The following is a 26,260-nucleotide window of genomic DNA, read 5'->3' on the forward strand; positions in this document are numbered from 1 at the left end:
TTTACTTGTTCCCTTAATCCAGAGTCCAGCAAACAATTGTCTATCCTGGACTGAAGACAGTACTTCCTATTGGAATATCTATACCCTCTTTTATCCCCCATTCCCCCCCTCCAAATATCACACAATCCCTGTTGGTTCATCATTAACTTTATCTGCACCATCACTTTATGGTTTACAATTGCTCTGCTGCTAGCCGATCTATCCAAGGTACTATCAAATACTATGTTAAAATCACCTGCCCATATAATTGGATCAGAGCAACAAGATAAATCCACCAGCAGTTCTCACAGAGGTACTATATCATCTAAGTTTGCCCCATAGTACCCTACCAATGTAAAAATGTGTCCCCCTGCTTTTAATTCTACCTCTGCTATCTGGAATACTTTCTATGATAGTGACTTTTGGATCTTGTTTTACCAGAATCACCACCCCTTTAGTTACAAATGTTTGTTTAGTACACACTGATTGCTGCATCCACTCACGAGACTTAAAAACCTCCTTACACTCCTTCTCTGTTAGATGTGTCTCCTGTAGTATACAGACCTGGGCAGTACAATCTTTAATATATTGTAAAATCCGCTCTCTCCTTGATCTAACCCTTTACCCATTACATTCCAAGATAAAATCTTTAGATTCAGCTACTGCCCCAAGCTCCTTTCTTCCTACCCTTTTCTAATGACAAATCAGCGGCTTCGGAGGACTATTTCTTTCTTTTCTCCCTAAATGCTCCCCAGTCAGTGACCCCTTCCACTACACTCCCCCCGCATGGAAAACCTAACACCCTTAATGATGGCCTTAGCCTATGGGTTACCCCCCAAGTGTCGACCCGCATTGAATCTTTTCCCTGACCCAGGAACTTTATCCTTACCAGGGCGCCCTTGATACATTACAAAAAAAATTACCCCCCATGTGTGCCTTATCCCAAAAATAAATAAATACGCTTCAGGAGGACAATTATTGAACCTCCTGACTAATTACCTCATTTTACCTATTAAAAAGACTCAACAAAGTCGTCTACTTCCCTCACTGCTCCGAAATTGTGCATCTTATTATTCATCATTACTTTTAACACTGCCGGGAATTTAATCTATACAGAGGCATCTAGCTCCCTCAGTTGGTCCATGCTCTTCCCCAACTCCCATTGCCTATTGGAAATGATGGAAGAGATATCTGACCTAATTTCGCAGTAGAGCCCATCTACCTTGAATACTTTCCTTTTCGAAGCTTGGGACAAAGCCTTCTCTTTCATAGGGTAGGTGAGGAAATTCACCAGGATCCTCCTGGATTTGCTTCTGTTAGGGTTGAGCATGAAGGGGTCCCTGTGAACTCTCAGTACATCCCTGCCAATCTCCTGATCTGACTCTTCCAGATGTAACCCTGCTTTACTCAGCCTAACTACAAAACTTTTCAGATCATCCCCCTCCGCCCCTTCAGGCACATTTAGGATCTGTAAATTATTCCTCCTCTGATTATTTTCGATTCTTTCCTTCCAGTCCTGGCACCCATGTTCTTTCAACTTTAGAACATTTATATCTTCGTTATTCCTTTGTAACTCACCCTTTAGCTCCTCAACTGCCACCTCCAGGACTGTTGTTCTCCTTGACAGCTTATCGATTCTTTTCTCTAAAGCCTCACTTTATCTCTTTCTGATTCTCCTTGGAAACTTCAAAACTACTTCTTATCTCTAACGTGAGTGCTGCTATCAACTCCCCCAAGACTGCTCCCCCTGGGTTTACTTCCACCTGCTCACACTGTATCATGTCCTTCCCCCACTTGTGATCAAGCTGTGTTCCGGGCCAAGTTTTTCTACCATCCCATTCTTGATAGCCTCCCCCACCTCTAGATCTGAATTAGTGACACTCCTCCCATTTACATTTTTTTTAAATGTCCCATACTCTCTATAAAACATCTGGGTCATCTACTCGTAGTGGTGCAAACTTATTGGGGTAACATACACTCCCCCATTCCGCTGGTACTTCCCCAACCAAATGTTCTAGCTGACTCTCCACGGCCTTGCCTCTTTGCACTTCCTTATTTGCCATCCGTGCCTCACTTAATATTAAAGTCTTCGGGAGTACTTTAAAAAAGGTCATAAGAGTTTGGGTAACCTTCACCTTCTGGGCTTTATTCCTGCGCTTCTTCACCAACCCCTTTTGTTTGTCCAATTTCTGTTCTTTCACAACAGGGTTTCTTACAGTTGGGGTTTTCTCTCCTATAGTTTCCCCTTTTACCCTTCCACCGTAGAAGGGCCCTCCCACTGCACACTGTTCAAACAGGGTTTTCCCCCTCTTAGCGCTCCTCAGCATGTTCCTCCCCTCTCCCTGCTGTTTGTGCTCACTTATGTTCTTATGTACGCTTTTATTTCTTAACTTTATTGAATCTCCCTGCACCTCTTTAGACTTCTTTTTCACCTCTCCTCTCAGCTTTGCACCCTACTAAGATTCCTGACACCTTACTATAGTAATCCCCGTGTCTTCTGAATCCCCCGCTTCGGTCCTTGGTGATTCTCTGAGGCCGTCTCTGCCTCCTCCTCCACGGAAGGAAAACCTCTCCACAGCCTTCCTCCCTCTCCTCACCTCCAGTACAGCTCTTGACCAGGGCTGCTCGTTGATGTCCACGCCCGCCGTGGCTTCCTCTTCACTGCTTACTTTTTCTCCCCAGTCACCTCACAACACTGCAAAAAGCCTCCAGATCCTCCAAACCCTCCCTAACCAGCATTAACCTCGGCTCACCGGCTTCCGCACTTCAGCGCGTCGGCGCTCAGGGCTGAAGACTGGAGTCAGCAAACTCCTCCGCCCCGCTGGATAGACGCCATTCAAACCCGCATCCAGGCTCAAGGTATGTCCCTATCCCAAAACAGAAATTATTCCAGCGCTACTCCCCTTGATCAATGAGTCATTCGTTTATAACAGTCTATCATTATTTGTTCCATAATAAAAAACCCATAATCCGCTTATGCCTCCTGTATCTCTATTTGCTTGCACACTTGGAGGAGCACCCGTGACCCGCCACTGCTGGGCCCCGGGGAAGTGAAAGTCGCAGACTAGTCTTCCCCAGGGGTCTTTCGTGCTGGGAGGGCCAGGCTGGGGGTTGAGGGGTGTGGTTTGGGGGTGGGTATAACAATGCAGGGGGAGTAAGACGACTTCCTCTTCCTACATTCTGGCATTGTCGGGTGGGAAAAAGGTGTAGGTGTAGTTTAGGGCCTGTTTAGGGACGGTGTCTGGCTGTTGCGGCGGGGCCCACTGGTCGGTGGTGCTTGGGCAGGTCAGCAGCAGTGTGCGGTTTAGCCAGGCTCCAGAAGGTATGGCCAACATATCGGCTGAGCAGGTAAGGGAGGCCCGGAGGGTGCTTGGGCAGGCCATCCGGGAGGATCTCCTCCGGCCCGGTATCCTCGCTGAGGCATGGGTGGGCTTCACTCATGCTTGAGGGCGGCCTCGGCGGTGTGTCTGCGGCGGTGGTGGCGTGTATGGACGAGCCACCACCGCCGGGGAGAGGCGCGTCAAGCAGGGGGCACAGCGCTGTGAAGCATGGAGCGCCGCGCGGAGGTTGGCGCAAGAACCTGCCTCTGCGCCTGGAGGAATGCGAGAAGCCATTACTTTTCACTTGTTGGTCAGCTTGGTTGAGATTTTACCGGAGTGTTGTTATGACGTTTTTGAGGTCCGAATCTTCCGTTTGTGTATGGTATGGATGTTTTTTGGAGCCTTTCGAGTCTCCAAGTTGCTGGGGACAAAGGCGATGTGTGGCAGGAAGTACCAGGAGATCAGATTGGATGCGGGTCGCCTGGGGATTTGGTTGGGGCAGTCTAAAACTGACCCGTTGGGGAGGGGTAAATGGGTTTGGCTGTGTGAGAATGGTTGTGGGGGTGTGTGCCCGGTGACTGAATGGAGGGACTTTGTGCGGACCACGAGGGCCACGACTGGAGACATCTTCTGTCATGCGTCTGGGATAAAGGTGATGGCAGTACAGTGGTTGGAGGTTTTGAGCATGGCTTTGGCCCGACTGGAGGTGAGTCCGGCGGGCTTTGGGACGCATTTTTTCCGGATTGGGGCGGCGATGCCGGCAGCACGGCTGGGATGGTCTTAGGACAGGACTTGGCGGATTGGCATGTGGAGGTCTAGGAATTGTAAGCGTTATGTCCGGAAGTAAGGACTGGGACCTGGTTTTTAGGGCAATGGGGTTGGGGGGGATAGGGGCGATGTGTTTCAGGATGTTTACTAATTCCTTTTTCTTCTCGTAGGTTGCGTGGGTGGCCCGGGGGCCAAGACGGTCACATGGATTGTGGGGCATTCGTTTGTGCACTGGGCCTCCAAGTATGCAGAACAGCAGGTGTACGGCCGTAACCTGAGACTCAGAGCCAACAACATGAGGTGCATTGGTGGGGAAAAGAGGGATGCAATGGGGGGCACTATTTCCCTGGCTCGCAAAGATGGTCCCTCAGAAAAGATGCCCTGATCTGTGATAATCCAATTATGTGAGAACAATTTAATTCAGCTGTTGGGTTTGGCACTCTTACAGCTGATGCAGAGAGACTTGGAGGCGATGAGACAAAGACTGGCTGGGACTTGTATTGCATGAACGGAATTTGTCCCTAGGCAAGTTTGGAAAGGGGTGATCAAACATGGGGCAGTTGAAAAGGCTTGACGGAAACTAAACAGAGCTATGAGGGTTTTTTGTGTGCAGAGAAGGACATTAAAGTGATAGCTCATCCTGGACTACGACTGGAAGAACCTCTTCTCTTTAGGGATGTATCTTTCGACAATGGGGAATGCTTATTACATGATGGAGATGAGAGATGTGGTCAGCAAGTTGTGGAACGAGGCGATATGGTGTCACAGGAATGCTTAAGTGGAATGGGGGGCGAAAGATGCACAGTGAGACACCAGGGGGCAGGTAACCGACCTAAAGGGGGTTCCCTGGTTGGCGGTACTTGGCAGGGGTGGGGGAGTACCTAGCGGGTGCACCCATCCCTCATGGGGGGGGGGGGAGAATGAATTATATGGGGGGACTGGAAGATTGAGTGTAATACCAGCTGCTTCCAGGGAGGATGCTAAGAGAGAGCTGAAGAAATGGATGAAGAACGGAATGGGTCAGGGAGTGGAATGGAAGATGAGTCTGGAGTGTATGGAGGTGGAATGTTGTTGGGGGGTTTGTTGTTGTTCATGTTATCTGATTGTTGATTATGTTGTGCAGCCTGGTCCTAATAAATGGTCTTTTATGCTTAAAGACATCAGTGTGGCCTGTTTATTGCGCAATGCTGGTTCCTGGGGGAAGTGAAAGTCGCAGACTAGTCGTCCCCCGGGGTCTTTCGCGCTGGGAGGGCCAGGCTGAGGGTTGAGGGGTGTGGTTTGGGGTTGGGTATAAGAATGCAGGGGGAGGAAGGCGACTTCCTCTTCCTGCATTCTGGCATTGTTGGGTGGGAGAGTTGAAAAAGGCCACCCACCCACCCTACAGTTATTAGGGTTCCGGGGTAGGGTTGGCAGAGCGTGCCAGTTTAGGATGGGCTGCAGGGTTGGTGGCACTTGGAAGTCACTAGCGGGTGCACCCATCCCTCATAGGGGGGGGAGAATGAATGATGAGGGGGACTGGAGGCATAAGTGTAATGCCAGCTGCTACCGGGGAGGATGCTAAGAGAGATCTGAAGAAATGGAGGAAGTGGAATGGAAGGTGAGTCTGGAGTGTACGAAGGTGGAGTTGTTGTTGGGGTATTTATTGTTGTTCATGTTATCTGATTGTTGATTATGTTGTGCAGCCTGGTCCTAATAAATAGCCTTTTACGCTTAAAGACATCAGTGTGGCCTGTTTATTACACGATAGCCGGCCACCTTGTATTCTCCCCTAAGGGGGCTGTTCTGCCCCTCTACAATAATTGTCACATAATTATCTGGCAACAGCTGTGATGTCGTTCCAGACCATAAAAAGCACAAAAACAAAAAACTGGGCTTCAATCAGAGGCTGTTCAATTTTAAATTCGCTCCCCAGTAGAAGGTCAATGTTTTAGACAAAAGGGGAAGGCAAAATTTTGAATTGGACAATATATATGAAAAGAGTTTTAAATTCAAACAAAATAGCACAATGGAGTGCACATTTTTAAATGAAGAGTTATTTTTCTGAAGGCTCCTCAGAAATCAGTAATGCTCAATGGGTAAATACTTCGAAGCCTAGAAGATTTTAACCTCTTCAAAAGCACATAGAATTATGTTTTTTCAGATCGGAATGCTTCTCTGAGTTGATTTGTCATTGCCATACACATTTTGGGGGTTCCTACTAACATCTTGCATAGGTGCTCCACAAAGCATTGCACCAACTTATTTTCCATTAAGGCCTGCAGGAGAAGCATGCACTAGCGCAGCACCACTTAAGTGACCGTGAAACCCTAACTAGAACAAAGATGTACTATGCTGAAGACATATTTATCTCTGTAAATTTAGAAAATTATATATTTTTATTTTACATTTTCAAATAATTGCATAAATACTATTCAAAGACACACAAAACATTGTCTAAATGAGATCCTAAGCCAGGACAATATATGATGATGACACCTATAATGAAATTCAAATGATATGATATTGGTATTAAAATGTCAGAAGCATCATTTGGAGAGTAAACTGGTTACTTTGACATACTAATTTCCCAGTAAATCATCAGAGATTGCAAATGTATGTACTAATGAGGACATTTTATATACATATGCAATGAATATTTAAGTTCAAGTAGATACAGATGTTAAGATTTAGCATAGATGTGGATACATCTGACATAAATTAAACAGGTTTGACTGTGCATTTTATTCAGCATAATGTCTTGTTACTTTCAGAGTGATTGTGCTGAATAAAATGTAACTTTTACACCTGTCAGCCTTTTCTGCCTTCACTCTCCTATTTTTCTGAATTAAGTTGTGTTGGCCTTTAGGACTTGGTGTCCTTTATCACTACTAACGAGTGCTAAAGTACATATGTTCACTCTCCAAAACATGGTAAAGTGGCTTACCCCTGATTGGCATATTTAATTTACTTATAAGTCCTTAGTTAAGTCTTATACCATATACCTTAGGCCTGAAAATTAAATGCTGCTAGTGGACCTGCAGCACTAATTAAGCCACCCACTTAAGTAGCCCTTAAATGTGTCCCAAGTCTGCCAATGTAGCCTGTGTGCCGTTTTAAACTGTCAGTTCGACTAGGCAATATCACAGTCTTGGCAAGCCTGAAACTCCCTTTTTAATACATAGAAGTAGCCCATAGAGTAGGCCTGAAAAGCCCATTGGGCAGGAGGCAGTTTATTTAAACATTTGGACAGGTACTTTTACCTTTTGCATGATGTGGTAGTGAAAAACTTCTAAATTCATTTTTCGCTACTGTGAGGCCTACCTCTCCAATAGGAAACAATTGGGTCATCTTATTACATTCAATAAGTGATAACTTTCAATTGGGTTTAAGTAGGTAAGTCAAGTTTGGTCTCTAAAGAATTGTATTTTAAAGCCAAGCTTATCAAAATCGTCATTGCATGACGCATCCTCGACATGGACCTGCCAGCTTCTCATTGGAACTGACCCAGCACAAAGTAGCTTTAACCCAAGCCCGCACTGCAACCATCCCTTGCAGCTCATTGGAAACACCGGCGCAAAAGGCACCTTTGACACCGTCCCAGCATCAATTCTTGGGACCGCCGCTGCTCAGCGCAATGCTCCTGAACCAAGATTTAAGGTACGTTTCTCAGCAGAACTAACTTGGTCCCTGTATCCAGCCTGCGCTCCTTCTCGGTGGGCCTGAACTTGTGACTTTGTCCTGGTCCAGTGCAACCAGATTTCCATAGTTGGAGCTTTGCGTTTTTAAGCACTATTTTGACCAAAACCTATAAAATTGCATATCTCCCATTCTACTTAATGGATATGTGTACTTTTGGTGTCTAATAATTTATTAGAATGTATTCTATTTTTCTAACTTGGTATGAGGTTTTTCTTGTGTTGTGTTTTCACTTTGCTGATGTTTGTGTGCTGCATAAATACTTTGCAAATTGCCTCTACATTAGGCCCAAGTGCTTATGTGCCAAGCTACCAGAGGGTAAAGCACAGGTTAAAATTGATACTTTAGTGATTCATGCTGACAGGGATTGTGGCAGTTGCTTGAGTAGCCCCACTTAACCAACAGCCCAGTGGTACCGGTAACCATAAAATGGGCTCTACATTCCTACAACACAATGTTCCAGGAGATTACATGTACCTGTGTGTATTGTTAAGTGGATTTATTTTTCATATTAACTGCAGTACCGTTTCTGAACTCCTGCATTACAGGTCTGCACCCGTTTAGACATGAAGATGTGGGCCCTATCACACAAAGTGAGCACCACTGGTGTTCATTTAAGACATTGTTCTGCAACAGTTTTGAGCTAACTGGTGGCTTAGTAGTTAAAAAGCTCGAGCAGTGATATTTTCCCACATTAAATAGTGGGAGATGGATCTTTAAAGTAATATGCTGATTTTAACTAGACATGTAACAACATTTGTTGACATTTCTAAAGTAAATACAAAGCACAATAAACACACCACAGCACAATAACAACACAAATCAAAATATCAATATAAGAATCCATAAAAGGACACAACACAAACAAAAACAGTACAACACAGCAAACTGCTATATTGCAGCACAAAAGCACATCATAAAAAACAGCACAAATCTTACACCTGGCATCCTAGGCGAGGTATTCCCTCAAACTTTCCTTTGCCCCCTTAGTTTTCTGAGCTCATTTTTATTGGCATTGGGAGTCTGTACACTTGACACCTGCTAAACAAGGCTAATGTGCTTGTGCTCTCTCCTTAAAACATTCTAAAATTGGCGTACACCTAATTGGCACATTTAATTTTCTTGTAAGTCCCTAGTAATTGGTAATACCTGCACCCAGGGCCCGAAAAATATATTGTTACTAGTGGGAAGCAGAACCCATTATTTCACCAATTAAAGTAGCACTGTATAAAAGCTTCAAATCTGCCACTGCAGCTACAGTGCAGTTTTCAACTACCATTTTGACCACACAAAATACATCTTTGCCAGGCCTAAACCTTTCTTTTTAAGACATATAAGTCACCCGTAAGGTAGGCTCAAACCTCTCATAGGGCCATAGGGCAGAGTGCATCATATTTAAAAAGTAGGACATATGTGTTAAAGTTTTACATGTCCTGGTAGTGAAAAATACTAAAGTCTTTTTTTACTGTTGTGTGGCTATCTATCCGGTAGACTAACAATGAGTTAACTTATTACATTTATTAAGTGCAAGCTTCGGATTTGGGGCAGGTAGAGATGCTGTTTACACTCTAATGAATTGTAAATTAAAATCCTCTTTCATGGTGAAGTCAGATTTTATGCCACAATTTTGAAAATTCCACTTTTAGAAAGTTCCAAACCAATTGGGCCTCTCAAATAGCCAGTCATTGGTTACATGACTGTGAATGGCTCTGCTGTTGGGGGTTTGTGTATTGCTTCCACACAGTAAGAGACAGTGAACGTAGGTGTGAGAGGAGACGACCGTCCTGATAGGATGGCTGGGGGGCACCTGTAACCTGCCCTGATTACATTTCAAAGGGCCCTCTCTGCAGCACCCTGGTGCTTGAAGGACTGCCTTGCTGTCTGAAGAAGGAAGTTTGGACCCGCTTGCCTTGATTTCAGTCTCTCCTGAGTGAATCCAAGGGTTAGTTGGATGACCTCCTGTGTGAGCTACAGTGATACAACAAGGTTCCAGAGGAATCCCTGCAACTTTCCAGCTAACCAGCACCAAGAGGATCTGCCTGGACCTGCCTTAGCCCTGCTGCAGGCATCTGCTGGGGTGAGGCCTTTTTCTCCCCAGTCACCTCACAACACTGCAAAAAGCCTCCGGATCCTCCAAACCCTCCCTAACCAGCATTAATCTCGGCTCATCGGCTTCAGCACTTCGGCGCTCAGGGCTGAAGACTGGAGTCAGCAAACTCCTCCGCCCCGCTGGATAGACGCCATTCAAACCCGCATCCCGGCTCAAGGTATGTCCCTATCCCAAAACAGAAATTATTCCAGTGCTACTCCCCTTGATTAATGAGCCATTCCGTTATAACAGTCTATCATTATTTTTTCCATAATCAAAAACCCGTAATCCGCTTTTGCCTCCTGTATCTCTATTCGCTTGCAAACTTGGAGGAGCACCCGTGACCCGTCACTGCTGGGCCCCGGGGGAAGTGAAAGTCGCAGACTAGTCTTCCCCAGGGGTCTTTTGTGCTGGGAGGGCCAGGCTGGGGGTTGAGTGGTGTGGTTTGGGGGTGGGTATAACAATGCAGGGGGAGTAAGACGACTTCCTCTTCCTGCATTTTGGCATTGTCGGGTGGGAAAAAGATGTAGGTGCAGTTTAGGGCCTGTTTAGGGACGGTGTCTGGCTGTTGCGGCGGGGCCCACTGGTCGGTGGTGCTTGGGTAGGTCAGCAGCAGTGTGCGGTTTAGCCAGGCTCCGGACGGTATGGCCGACATATCAGCTGAGCAGGTGAGGGAGGCCCTGAGGGTGCTGGGGCGGGCCGTCCGGGAGGATCTCCTCCGGCCCGGTGTCCTCGCTGAGGCATGGGTGGGGTTCACTCATGCCCCGAGGGTGGCCTCAGCCGGTGTGTCCGCGGCGGTGGTGGCGTGTATGGACGAGCCACCACCGCCGGGGAGAGGCGCGTCGGGCAGGGGGTGGGGCGCTGTGAAGCATGGAGCGCCGCACGGAGGCCGGCGCAAGAGCCTGCCTCTGCACCTGGAGGAATGCGAGAAGCCATTACTTTTGACTTGTTGGTCAGCTTGGTTGAGATTTTACCGGAGTGTTGTTATGACGTTTTTGAGGTCCGAATCTTCCGTTTGTGTATGGTATGGATGTTTTTTGGAGCCTTTCGAGTCTCCAAGTTGCTGGGGATAAAGGCGATGTGTGGCAGGAAGTACCAGGAGATCAGATTGGAATGCGGGTCGCCTGGGGATTTGGTTGGGGCAGTCTAAAACTGACCAGTTGGGGAGGGGTAAGTGGGTTTGGTTGTGTGAGAATGGTTGTGGGGAGTGTGCCCGGTGGCTGAATGGAGGGACTTTGTGCGGACCACGAGGGCCACGACTGGAGACATCTGTCATGCGTCTGGGGCTAAGGTGATGGCAGCAAAGTGGTTGGTGGTTTTGAGCATGGCTTTGGCCCGACTGGAGGTGAGTCCAGCGGGCTTTGGGACGCATTCTTTCCGGATTGGGGCGGCGATGGCGGCAGCGCCGCTGGGGTGGTCTTAGGACAGGACTTGGCGGATTGGCATGTGGAGGTCTAGGAATTGTGAGCATTATGTCCGGAAGTAAGGACTGGGACCTGGTTTTTAGGGTAATGGGGTTGGGGGGGGGGATAGGGGCGATGTGTTTAAGGATGTTTACTAATTCCTTTTTCTTCTCGTAGGTTGCGTGGGTGGTCCGGGGGCCAAGACGGTCACATGGATTGTGGGGCATTCGTTTGTGCACTGGGCCTCCAAGTATGCAGAACAGCAGGTGTACGGCCGTAAACTGAGACTCAGAGACAACAGCATGAGGTGCATTGGTGGGGAAAAGGAGGGATGCAATGGGGGGCACTATTGCCCTGGCTCGCAAAGTTCGTCCCTCAGAAAAGATGCCCTGATCTGTTGATAATCCATTTATGTGAGAACGATTTAATTCAGCTGTTGGGTTTGGCGCTCTTACAGCTGATGCAAAGAGACTTGGAGGGGATGAGACAAAGACTGGCTGGGACTTGTATTGCATGGACAGAATTTTTCCCTAGGCAAGTTTGGAAAGGGGTGATCAAACATGGGGCAGTTGTAAAGGCGTGACGGAAACTAAACAGAAATATGAGGGTTTTTTTGTGCAGAGAAGGACATTAAAGTGATAGCTCATCCTGGACTACGACTGGAAGAACCTCTTCTCTTTAGGGATGACGGTGTGTATATTTCGACAATGGGGAACGCTTATTACATGATGGAGATGAAAGATGTGGTCAGCAAGTTGTGGAACAAGGCGATATGGTGTCACAGGAATGGTTAAGTAGAAAGGGGGTCGAAAGATGCACAGTGGGTCATGGGGGGCAGGTAAGCGACCTAAAGGGGGTTCCCTGGTTGGCGGTACTTGGGAGGCGTGGGGAGTCCCTAGCGGGTGCACTCATCCCTCGAGGGGGGGGGGGAGAATGAATGATGAGGGGGGACTGGAGGATTGAGTGTAATGCCAGATGCTACCAGGGAGGATGCTAAGAGAGAGCTGAAGAAATGGATGAAGAACGGAATGGGTCAGGGAGTGGAATGGAAGATGAGTCTGGAGTGTATGGAGGTGGAATGTTGTTGGGGGGTTTGTTGTTGTTCATGTAATCTGATTGTTGATTATGTTGTGGAGTGGAGTGGTGTGGCTCACTGGATAGAGGCGGCAGACCCGGAAGCAGAGGTCGGCCCGGGACCAGGGTTCGATTCCTGACACGCCAGGGTCTTGAGCCATGGTCAGCGGACTCGATAATTCTCGCCTCGGTGCCTACTCCAACCATGGGTCCCACTCAGCAACTCTGGGCAATAGCTTGCTTAATCTCTACTAACGGCCCCATCAGCGCCGGGGATGCTTGTCTTCACCTTGGAGATGCCCAGGAGGGACCATGTCACAGGGAAAGCCAGTATGGGTTCCCCAGCGGTATACAGCGCCGGGACCCCCCTTTGCTGGGGCAGCTGTGCGCTTTACAAGTATACGGCATTTAACATTTAGTGCAGCCTGATCCTAATAAATGGCCTTTTATGCTTAAAGACATCAGTGTGGCCTGTTTATTGCGCGATGCTGGGTCCCGGGGGAAGTGAAAGTCGCAGACTAGTCGTCCCCCGGGGTCTTTCGCGCTGGGAGGGCCAGGCTGGGGTTTGAGGGGTGTGGTTTGGGGTTGGGTATAAGAATGCAGGGGGAGGAAGGCGACTTCCTCTTCCTGCATTCTGGCATCGTCGGGTGGGAGAGTTGAAAAAGGCCACCCACCCACCCTACAGTTATTAGGGTTCCGGGGTAGGGTTGGCATACCGTGCCAGTTTAGGATGGGCTGCAGGGTTGGCGGTACTTGGGAGGGGTGGGGAAGTCACTAGCGGGTGCACCCATCCCTCGTGGGGGGGGGGGAATGAATGATGAGGGGGGACTGGAGGCATGAGTGTAATGCCAGCTGCTTCCGGGGAGGATGCTAAGAGAGATCTGAAGAAATGGATGAAGAACGGAATGGGTCAGGAAGTGGAATGGAAGGTGATTCTGGAGTGTACAGAGGTGGAGTTGTTGTTGGGGCGTTTATTGTTGTTCATGTTATCTGATTGTTGATTATGTTGTGCAGCTGGGTCCTAATAAATAGCCTTTTACGTTTAAAGACCTCAGTGTGGCCTGTTTATTACATGATAGCCGGCCACCTTGTATTTTCCCCTAAGGGGGCTGTTCTGCCCCTCTACAATGATTGTCACATAATTATCTGGCAACAGCTGTGCTGTCTTTCCAGACCATAAAAAGCACAAAAACAAAAAACTGGGCTTCAATCAGAGGCTGTTCAGTTCGAAATTCGCTCCCCAGTAGAAGGTCAATGTTTTAGACAAAAGGGGAAGGCAACATTTTGAATTAGACAATACATATGAAAAGAGTTTTAAATTCCTACAAAATAGCACAATGGAGTGCACATTTTTAAATGAAGAGTTATTTTTCTGAAGGCTCATCAGAAATCAGTAATGCTCAATGGGTAAATACTTCGAAGCCTAGAAGATCTTAACTGCTTCAAAAGCACATAGAATTATGTTTTTTCAGATCGGAATGCTTCTCTGAGTTGATTTGTCATTGCCATGCAGATTTTGGGGGTTCCTACTAACATCTTGCATAGGTGCTCCACAAAGCATTGCACCAACTTATTTTCCATTAAGGCCTGCAGGAGAAGCATGCACTAGCGCAGCACCACTTAAGTGACAGTGAAACCCTAACTGGAACAAAGATGTACTATGCTGAAGTCATATTTATCTCTGTAAATTTAGAAAATTATATATTTTTATTTTACATTTTCAAATAATTGCATAAATTCTATCCAAAGGCACACAAAACATTGTCTAAATGAGATCCTAAGCCAGGACAATACATGATGATGACACCTATAATGAAATTCAAATGATATGATATTGGTATTAAAATGTCAGAAGCATCATTTGGAGAGTAAGCTGGTTACTTTGACATACTAATTTCCCAGTTAATCATCAGAGATTGCAAATCTATGTACTAATGAGGGCATTTTATATACATATGCAATGAATAATTTAAGTTCAAGTAGATACAGATGTTAAGATTTAGCATAGATGTGGATACATCTGACAAAAAATTAAACAGGTTTGACGTTACTTTCAGAGTGATTGTGCTGAATAAAATGTAACTTTTACACCTGTCAGCCTTTTCTGCCTTCAGTCTCCTATTTTTCTGAATTAAATTGTGTTGGACTTTAGGACTTGGTGTCCTTTATCACTACTAACCAGTGCTAAAGTGCATGTGTTCACTCTCCAAAATATGGTAAATTGGCTTACCCCTGATTGGCATATTTAATTTACTTATAAGTCCTTAGTTAAGTCTTATACCATATACCTTAGGCCTGAAAATTAAATGCTGCTAGTGGACCTGCAGCACTAATTAAGCCACCCACTTAAGTAGCCCTTAAATGTGTCCCAAGTCTGCCAATGTAGCCTGTATGCATTTTTAAACTGTCAGTTCGACTAGGCAATATCACAGTCTTGGCAAGCCTGAAACTCCCTTTTTAATACATAGATGTAGCCCATAGAGTAGGCCCTGAAAAGCCCATTGGGCAGGAGGCAGTGTATTTAAACATTTGGATAGGTACTTTTACCTTTTGCATGATGTGGTAGTGAAAAACTTCTAAATTCATTTTTCGCTACTGTGAGGCCTACCTCTCCAATAGGAAACAATTGGGTCATCTTATTACATTCAATAAGTGATAACATTCAATTGGGTTTAAGTAGGTAAGTCAAGTTTGGTCTCGAAAGAATTGTACTTTAAAGCCAAGCTTATCAAAGCCGCCATTGCATGACGCATCCTCGACATGAACCTAGCAGCTTCTCATTGGAACTGACCCAGCACAAAGTAGCTTTGACCCATGCCCGCACTGCAGCCATCCCTTGCAGCTCATTGGAAACACCGGCGCAAAAGGCACCTTTGATGCCGTCCCAGCATCAATTCTTGGGACCGCCGCTGCTCAGCGCAATGCTCCTGAACCAAGATTTAAGGTACGTTTCTCAGCAGAACTAACTTGGTCCTTGTATCCAGCCTGCGCTCCTTCTCGGTGGGCCTGAACTTGTGACTTTGTCCTGGTCCAGTGCAACCACATTTCCATAGTTGGAGCTTTGTGTATTTAAGCACTGTTTTTACCAAAACCTATAAAATTGTATATCTCCCATTCTACTTAATGGATATGTGTACTTTTGGTGTCTAATAATTTATTAGAATGTATTCTATTTTTCTAACTTGGTGTGAGGTTTTTCTTGTGTTGTGTTTTCACTTTGCTGATGTTTGTGTGCTGCATAAATACTTTGCACATTGCCTCTACATTAGGCCCGAGTGCTTATGTGCCAAGCTACCAGAGGGTTAAGCACAGGTTAAAATTGATACTTTAGTGATTCACGCTGACAGGCATTGTGGCAGTTGCTTGAGTAGCCCCACTCAACCAACAACCCAGTGGTACCGGTAACCATAAAATGGGCTCTACATTCCTACAACACAATCTTCCAGGAGATTACATGTACCTGTGTGTATTGTTAAGTGGATTTATTTTTCATAATAACTGCAGTACCGTTTCTGAACTCCTGCATTACAGGTCTGCACCAGTTTAGACATGGAGATGTGGGCCCTATCACACAAAGTGAGCACCGCTGGTGTTCATTTAAGACATTGTTCTGCAACAGTTTTGAGCTAACTGGTGGCTTAGTAGTTAAAAAGCTCGAGCAGTGATATTTTACCACGTTAAATAGTGGGAGATGGATCTTTAAAGTAATATGCTGATTTTAACTAGACATGTAACAGCATTTGTTGACATTTCTAAAGTAAATACAAAGCACAATAAACACACCACAGCACAATAACAACACAAATCAAAATATAAGAATGCATAAAAGGACACAACACAAACAAAAACAGTACATACAACACAGCAAACTGCTATATTGCAGCACAAAAGCACATCATAAAAAACAGCACAAATCTTACACCTGCCATCCTAGGCGAGGTATTCCCTCAAACTTTCCATAGCCCCCTTAGTTTTCTGAGCTCATTATTGTTGGCATTGGGAGTCTGTACACTTGACACCTGCTAAACAAGGCTAATGTGCTTGTGCTCTCTCCTTAAAACATTCTACACCTAATTGGCACATTTAATTTTCTAGTAAGTCCCTAGTAATTGGTAATACCTGCACCCAGGACCCGAAAAATATATTGTTACTAGTGGGAAGCAGCACCCATTATTTCACCCATTAAAGTAGCACTGTAAAAAAGCTTCAAATCTGCCACTGCAGCTACAGTGCAGTTTTCAACTGCCATTTTGACCACACAAAATACATCTTTGCCAGGCCTAAACCTTTCTTTTTAAGACATATAAGTCACCCGTAAGGAAGGCTCAAACCACTCATAGGGCCATAGGGCAGAGTGCATAATATTTAAAAAGTAGGACATATGTGTTAAAGTTTTACATGTCCTGGTAGTGAAAAATACTAAAGTCTTTTTTTACTGTTGTGTGGCTATCTATCCGGTAGCCTAACAATGAGTTACCTTATTACAATTATTAAGTGCAAGCTTCGGATTTGGGGCAGGTAGAGATGCTGTTTACACTCTAATGAATTGTAAATTAAAATCCTCTTTCATGGTGAAGTCAGATTTTGTGCTACAATTTTGAAAATTCCACTTTTTCGAAAGTTCCAAACCAATTGGGCCTCCCAGCTAGCCAGTCATCGGTTACATGACTGTGAATGGCTCTGCTGTTGGGAGTTTGTGTATTGCTTCCACACAGTAAGACACAGTGAACGTAGGTGTGAGGGGAGAAGATCGTCCTGATAGGATGGCTGGGGGGCACCTGTAACCAGCCCTGCTGCAGGCATCTGCTGGGGTGAGGCCTGATCCTCAAGAGGTGCCTCCCAGGTCCTGGTCTCTTTACTGGCATCAGTGAGAACTCCTCCTCAAGTAAAGGTGAAATTCCAGCGGGACCTGCTCTTTGGGCCGACAGCAACTGTGCGCGATGATCAACCAATACAAGGCTCCAGCAACAACTAGTTTTTTGTGCTACAGTAACAACCATCCATGACACTCAACACTGCTCCTCATGTTGAAAGCCTCCTTCTTGTGTCCCCCTCCAATGAGAACAGAACTCTATTTGTCAGACTTGAGGAGGTAACTCTTCAGCTGGACTAACCTGGTCCCTGTATATGACCTGGCCCCATCGCTGTCAGCCAGAACTTGTGACTTCTCTCTGACCCAACGCAAACAGATAACCACGAGTGGTAGTTTCTTCTTCTTTTTGATATTTTAACCTAAAACATTATAAGCGTGCTGCATAAATACTTTACACGTTGTCTCTAAGTTAAGCCTGGCTGCTTTGCGCCAAGCCACCAAGGGGGTTAAGTACAGGTTAAGTTGGTGACTATTGTGGTTCACCCTGGCAAGGATTGTGTTTATTGTTTGCTGGGTATTCACCCCTCTCAACTAATAAAACATCAATACGTCTTCACCACAACAAAATGAATTACAGCAAAAATGCACAAATATTCCTGTCCCACATTGCCACCTCCACAAGCCTGTTTTGATGGTATGACAATAAAAGGTCTTTGCTCTAGGTACTGTCTTTCCTACCTCCAGCAACGTGAAATAGCACCGGTAAGGAATGTTCTATGTTACAGCTCCTGGCATCTTGCTCTGCATTCTGTAGATCTAATATTGCAATGCTCCACATATTAAATTTGAGACTGCATCCTAGGTGATTGATGCACTCATACAAGTATTGAGGTTACATCGATCAAACAGATATTTCCATACAAGACAAAAGCATTTAACCAAAGCAGCCCGAGGTCACCTGATCCAGGTGCACTCTCGGGTGTTGCCCATCCCTTCTTCACAAAAGCTATTGCCCTCCAATTGCTACTAAAACCTCATTGATCTCTCTATTCCATCTAATAACTCCCTTCCTTTTCCTCCCTAAAACACTGGACCACAGGATCTTTAACAAACTTCTACTGATCTGATCCGGCTTTCGCTAAATGCACTCTACAGAAACCACAATCGAACATCTCAAATTCTCAACACTCAAACAACATCAAATTAACAACCTAACCTGAGCTGGGTCAACAAATGTTTAGTGGGCAGGAGACAGGTGTTTTCATCCTCTCTCCTGCTCTGAGTGGCTTGTAACAGCACTACAAGCTTCATGGAGGCAGGACTGGCCTCCAAAAAGCTCAAAACAAACCGCCACCTACCTCCACTCGTCACCCCCCCTGCACTTTCATGCTCTCTCACCTCTTCCCTGTCACATTTTCCACCCCCCCCCCCCCCACTCCCTCCTCCTCCCCGCCTGCCTACAGTATTCTCCTCCCCGATGTTCCTTGTCACCTTTTCTAGCCCCTCTTTTAGCTCGGACTTGATGCGTGGTGCTGGCTCACTGGTTGGGCCACGGTTATAGAAGAAATAGCTACTGGGTATGGGAAGCCTGTCGGGGTGTAGGATAAACAGCTCCAAAACAGAGTTCCTAATAAATTATAAGTTGGTTCAAACTGCACACGCGAAAGCTAAAGTTCTAAAATATTTGGGAATATGTATGTCTACTAATTTTTAAGCTATGACTTGTTCCTCAAAATCACTAACAGATGAATGGCCTTAATTGGTAGATGCATTCTAATTAAAATGACTATACTACCCACATTTCCATATTTGTTTCGCTCCGTATTAATCTATGCTTTTTAAGCAGTACGACATGGCTATATCTAGCTTTGTCTGGAGCTATAGGTGTGGTTCAAATTGGCAAACTTTATAGGCTCCAATATATTACGGGTGGGCAGAAATCGTGTGATTTGAGGCAGCTTAATTACGTAAAATTACAGCAAAATTGCATGGGATTACGTGGCATTAAGCGAGGAGTGTAACCATGCATTCTTAGAGAAAAATACACCCTTGTGTCTAAAGTAAACCAGAGGATACTATTTGCTCTAGGAAAATAGCACTGTATTCAATGTTCTGCTACTTCTGAGCATCTCATCCTTGGTGTGAAAGTTATAAGTCTAGGACACAAAAGGCGGTTTACCTAATATTTGTCGTATCTCAGTAAGAGAGAAAATTTTTACAGATAGATATAAACATTATTTGTACTAATGGCCGTTGCTCTTTCAAACACTTACATTTGTGAATTCGTCCTATTGTGGTTATAAACAATCTTTTTCAATGGTCGATATATGTGCTGTTTTGCATACTATTTTTTCTACTGCTAACCAAACTTAATTATGTAGAAATTGCAAGCACCTATTCCAGTACTGGCTAGTCACATTAGTGGCAATGCCATTCTCCAATTATGTGTCTCATTATGTTTACCTCTCCCATCAATTTCTCTTGTTGCGTTCATTTATAGCATTGCAAGACATCTTTTGTTTTAGTTATTTGATGTTCCCATAGTGCCTCTTCGACTTTATACCCTCTTTCAGTCATGAGGCCAAACAAGGTTGCAGTTGGTTATAGTGGAAAGGCATTATTTATTTGTCGCTAACTTGATGCCAATCTAAAAAGATGTCTGATTTGTTTTCACCCCCTTTCATTGTTTTTTCCTGGTGTTTCTGAAAACTTTATGGTTAGAATTTTCTATAAGAAAGAGATTTTCTCACATTTGCATATTTGCAGTCGGATTAACTAGTTGTCCTTTACACTCTGGTTTTAACTGGCCTTATTTATTTATATCTTATATAATGTTATAATAGTTGTATTATCTTCATATTTATTGCAGTTCATATCAAGTTCCAAGACATGCCTTTTCTTACCCACGATTCTCCTCTCCTTTTCCTTGCCTCCTCTGAAATATGCTTATGCCCTTTCTAATCATGCATTGCCAGTTTGATTTGCAGCAAGCCTTGTCCTATGTACATTTTAATGTAACCCTATGAAAGGTGGGTAGATTTAAGATTGAAGACATTATATAGACAATATGATACAGAAGGAGAGAAGCAAGGAAGTAAAATAATTAACAAAACAAAGTAAAACATTTTTTCCATCTTTTTTTGTATTCATTTTCCTGTTCTTACCTCAATATTGTATAACGTGCATTGTTAATATGCAATCCATTACTAATTGTTTGTGATTGGAATGTGACTGCAATTAACACTGAAATCCTTATTACCCAATTAATAGCTGTCAGAAATTAGGTCTCTAGTTGGCCGAGGTATGCAGCCTATCCAAGAAGGGACCACCACCCTAGTCAGGATAAGTCAGAAACACACCCTAAGTTAACCTGTGCACCCCCTCTGGTAGCTTGGAACAGAGCAGTCAGGCTTAATTTAAGAGGCAATGTAAAAAGTGTTTGTGCAACACTTAATAAAGTAAAACAGTGAAAACACCACACAAAAATATTCCACACCTGGTTAGAGCTTCATTTATTGAACAGAACAAGACCAAAACAACAACAATCCAATAAGTAGAAACAGAGGTATGAACTTTTAAAGAACATCTTGAAATATAATGCTTAATAGCATATGCACCTACGGGGATATCTGGTCATGCTGGGCCAGGTTAAATGTGAAAAGTCAAGCTGACAGTGATGGAGTGCAGATCAGATACAGAAGCCACAAAGGCCCTTCTGAAACAGTACCTTCACGGAGAGAAGGCGTCGAGGAGCAGCGGTGAGGAGCGGATGAGGCGATGCGTTGTTGTCAATCTGAAGGGCTGTAGTTGATGCGTTGGTTCTGATGCATGCAGGCGAGTCCCGTATTGTTGTCTAGCTCGGGTGCTGAAGGTAATGCATTGTCGTCAAGCCGCACTGTTGACACTGTAGAGTCCCCGAAGCGGCAATATGTCAGCGTTAAAGATTAATGTGTTGGTTACAACTGGCGCAAAGCAGGAAATGCATGGATTTTTGCACAAACTGCCAGAAACCCCACCTCTCAGAGCCCAGGACTTGATTGGCCCCGCTTGGGGCGCAGCTCTCACAGGTGGCATGACTGTAGCATGGTTTAATGAAGTCTTTGATGTCCCTGAGAGCTAAGAACAGGAGGCAAGCCAGCAAGCCCGTAGAGCCACTTGGTTCGGGAATGTAGAGAATCAGGTTGAGTCCTTCTCACCATCAAGCAAGCGGAAGCAGGCAGCAGGGCAGGCAGTCCATCAAATCCAGCAGAGTATCAGTGCTTTCAGCAGCACAGCAGTCCTTCTTCCTGGCAGAGTTTACTCGGGTCCGGAGTGTAATGAGTTGCTGTTGTCAGAGGTCCAGTACTTATACCCAGTTGTGCCTTTGAAGTGGGGTAGACTTCAAAGATAGACCTTTGAAGTACGCAAGGTCCCTGCCCTGCACTTCCTGCCCTGGCTACAGACCCACTACAAGGGGTTTTGCAGCTCTTTGTGTGGGGACAGGTAAGGCCCTGTTCAGGTGCAAGGTTCAGCCTGGTTATGGGCAATCAGGATGTGAATGGCCCGTCAGGCACACCTCATCTCCCTTTGTGTGTGACTGTCTAGATGGAATGCACAAAGCCCAGCTGTCACCCATCCCAGACATGCATTCAGAGACATACAGATGCACAGAATGGTTAAAGTGAGAAAATGCTAATTTTCTAAAAGTAGAAAGGCAAAACTAGGGCCTATGCCCTAGACACAAGATGCAATACTGTTGTTCACTCAAACAGTGTATATATACGGCCTCATATGTGAGGTTCGGACATTTGGCACAGCCCATGGGCCAGTGACCCAGCAATTGAAACAACTTGAATATCTTATGCGCAGGGAGATTAACCAACAGTTGCCACTACTTTGATTCAGTATCGCAAAGCCAGCAAGATACAGAGGGGACTGCAGTTGGCTATCAAACCAATGATGTTTAAATTAAAAAAAAAGTTTATGGACAAGTGGTATGCAATGCTCAATAAGTGCTCTTTAGACCCGATATTACTCATTATGGAAGAACTATCCGCAGTTTTAGTGGGTTTTGAGCAGGAAATCCGAGAGGTTCAAGAATCTTTAACCCAGCGTATGGAAACAGAGCTTGGGATTCTACTTTGGAGGGGATCAATGCCAAATTAGACGGACATGCAAAGGAAATACACGAGCGCAAAGTCTGTAAGTTCAGGAGGAATACTTTTGACTATAAACTCAAGGTGTACTCTTGGGCAGAGGTTTACGCACAGAAGCGCAATTCTAGTCTAGTCTCCATCAGTGACACCTTGATAACCCAGGCACCAGTTCCTTTGACCTCTGGTTCCACAGAGAGTGAGGTAGCAACAGGTACTTCCACTGTACCTAAGGATTCTTTTTTAGAAATAAGTCCAGCTGCCAACAACCCACCATAAGGACCAACACCTGCAAAGACGGATGCAGTAAACCCCCGCAGAGGATTTCTTTTGTGCCTACTTTCTACACCAAGCCTTTCGACACTGAAGTCGCTTTGTACAAATTCACGAGGAAGTTATGTCTTGTACTTTTTCTCAAATTTAGACCATAGACCTGAAGACCATGTTGTAAATAAAACAGCGATAATGTTAAGCATTCGCTGAAGACACGCTATTGTGTCTTCAGTGTAGTTTTCCCGCTCATACTTGAACGTACGGCCGGACTCCATTTTGTTTTCCGGCATCCATCTTGTAGGCTACACTTCGCCATGTGCTCTCCACGAGGCAAGTCCTACCTCGCTGATTGTCACCCCTGGAGTTTGCCCAGCAACAGGCTATAAATAGTTCCAGCTTGTTTAGCGCATGCCCAGTACGTGTGACATCTGTTCCTGCTTAGAGAGGATTGGAATGTGCATTCGAGGGGTTCCATGAACCGTTAACTCCACCCATGTATCGATCATGTTTGAGAAATGTCCATATATGGCTGTAAATCATGCTTTCTGAGTTGTAACTGCCCACTTATGAGCCCATTCATTGTGTATAAAAGGGCTCCGCATGTCCGAGCCTTTGTGCTACCTTGTACAATACTGTAGAGTGTTGTGTGGGCTGTAGTACCACCTTTAAAGGTTTAATAAACTATGTTTTTGTATTTCCAGTTTCCGTGCCAATTTCTTATGTAGTCTGAGGACTTTGCGTACAGAAGGGCGAACCCTTTTCGGACTCGCAGGCCTTGCTGAGGCCTGTACTCATCAATTGGCGCCCGTCACGTGGGGCTCATCGGCGACTCGGATGCTCGAAGGACTGGTCGTGACGAAGGATTGGAACCTTGCCGGGGACGTGATCACTGCCAGCGGTGCCTTTAGTCCTGGCATCCCGAGGTATTCTTCCTTCCCTTCCGATCTGACCATCCGGATGGCGCCGGTCATCGACTGAGATCTCTTCTGTCGGTTTGCCGCGTAATGGCCGTTTGGGCGAATTCGGAACTTGGCAGTTAGAATCTGGACGCTCTTGATTGGTAAGAATCGTTGTACGATGCTTGCTCCGAGCCTTTGATAGTCTTGTTTGGCAAGGCAGTTTTATACGCTTGCCCCGACTAATTTGATTGATTGTTTGGTAGTGACTAGTCATATTATTGATCCTGTGAAAGTTATATGAGTTGCAACCCATATAGGCAGGCAATGTGGGGATATTTCTCCTGACCTGTGAATTTGAGCGGCGCAACGTCTTAAGTGCCATTTAATTATAATATTGCATATTCTGCATTATTTTTTAGACATACCTGTTTTTAGCACACTTCGTAAGTGGTGTTGCTGTTTTGGAAATGACCGGTTGGTACTTGAAGAATCACAGCCGGCTCCCCCAGAGGGGATGCCGAATAGAGATATGTATGTCAAATTTGGTCTTTCCCCCATAATGTACAGCACGTTGTGGCAGAAATACACAAAGAAGGATCCTGAGTTGCGATGGCCTATGTATGGATCGTTTGATTTGAGGAAAATTGAGTATGTGGAGCAATGTATGTGTAAGCGGCGAGTGAGGCAAGATATGTTTGAGTGTATACGAATGTGGGTGAAAGAGGTGCTAGAGCGGGAGAAGCGTGAGCAAGCGCTGATTGAGAAAGAGCAACGAAAGAGTGAGCGTGAGAAGGCACATGAGGCGAAAAAACGCGAAGCAAAAGAATTAGAAGAGAAGCAGGAGAAAGAACGTTGGTTGCAAATATCTGGCCAGTACCCTGTTCGTCAGCCTCTTTATCCTGTCCTTAATAAATCGGATGATGATTTTTCGTTACTAGATCGCTCACCACCCCCGTACGCTGGTAGTCTGCCCCGAGTGGAGGAGATCAAGATTCTAGGCCGCCCGGACAGAAGGTGGATACGCGGTCTATGTTATCGCTCGACCGTATGACCGAGCTTCGTAAGATTGCTCATCGGGTTAATAAGGATTCTATTACTCTCGCTGATTTGTTGACAGAGCTAGAGTCATGGGAAGATAGGGAGACATTATACTTTACTGATTATCTTTCTGATTAAATAGTGTCAGCCTTTCGGAAATATTCCGATGTTCTAGAACCAGCGGATGTGATAGCTGATGCAAAGGACTTGCGTAAAGGTCTTTTTCTTTCTCCCCAGGTACCCGATGCCATCCAACGGTTATTTGCGTTACGGGATGAAACGTTTCGGCTACGGGACGACGCACGGAAACGGAAAGCTGGCGAAGAGCAGTTGAATCTGAGTGGCGGCGGGAAGCAGTCATCCATCTTTTATTCAGATAAGATCGGTGCAGTGCATGCTAAACCAAATGCGGGAAGCGGCGCCTTTATATGTTCCTCCTAAAGGAGCGGGTACTAGTTCGGATGGGGGTCTCCTGATGCTCAAGGGTATTTTATCTATAACTGGGTTTATACTCCTTGGAATAGGGCCGATGTTATGGCATTGAAGGCAGCATTACCTGATCCTCGAAAGAATCCCGCAGCCTTTTACGAGGAAGTTGAGGGGGCTTTGAATTCTTGTACCATAACTCTGGCCGATATTGACTTATTCTTTGGGCTTATATAACCCCCAGACATGTGGAGATCAATACGAAAGGTTGATGATCTTCAGGCATTCAAAGCTCGATGGAGGGATCTTGAGGATGAGGACAGGGAGGGAAAACCAGCACAGAAGCCGCCCCAGTCGATTTTAGATCTTCCTGCCGCTATTGTAACTAAATTAAAAACGCTTATCCCCCCTAAAAAGATTGATTGGACTATGCTAGACTAATGTAAGCAGAAGGTAGATGAATCGGTTTCAGACTTCTTTACACGAATTGAGGAAACTTTTCATGATTTTAGCCGTCAGTCGCTTACGGACGACACGGGTCGACATCTTTTTGTTGATAAATATGTTTCGAATGTATTACCAAGTATAGCAACTCGATTAAAAGCGAGCAAAAGTTCTTGGACGACTTCGACACCAGCATCCCTCCTGACGATGGCTCAGTATTACGAGCGTCAGGAATTAGGAGCAAAGGGTAGTGAGGAGAAGAAGTCTAAAGATCTGAAAACGAAGGTTATGTTAGCGCAAGTATATGGGCCGCCTCGTAGAGGTAATGATCGGGGTGGCAGGAATTTTCCTACCTCTCCTTCGGGCCGTACTGATTTGGCCCGGGATCAATGTGCGTATTGTAGGCAGAGAGGCCATTGGGCGAATGAGTGTCCGTTGTTGCGTGCTCAGCGACAGGAACGTGGGCAAGTGTCTATGAGGGGTAGAGGAAACTTTTCAGGCCCTAGAAACAACACGAATGACCGAGCTAGATTTGATTCTAATGTACGACCCCGAGATGGGTCCAATGTTTCTGATTGACGGAATCAGTATCAAATGTCTGACTATGCACCTCCCGAGCAGCACGATTTACAGTATGCATAGGATTGCGTAGGATGGGGTAAGGAACCAGTTGAAGGGCCAGTAGATCAGAGGGGTCCTTATGTTACAGCACATGTTTTAGGCTCTACTGATAGGTTCCTGGTTGACAGAGGAGCTACTCGTAGGGCTTTGTCCCAAAAATTGGTTCTGAGGGCTCCCCTGTCTGGCTCAACAATTACGTCAATAGGGTTCGATGGAACGCCTTCTGTTAGCCCACTGTCACAACCTCTCGCACTTTATGTAGATCAGTTTGTTGCACCATGTCCATTCCTACTCTCCCCAAAAACG

Source organism: Lissotriton vulgaris, chromosome 6 (assembly GCF_964263255.1).
Source record: "Lissotriton vulgaris chromosome 6, aLisVul1.2, whole genome shotgun sequence".
NCBI classification, from domain to species: domain Eukaryota; kingdom Metazoa; phylum Chordata; class Amphibia; order Caudata; family Salamandridae; genus Lissotriton; species Lissotriton vulgaris.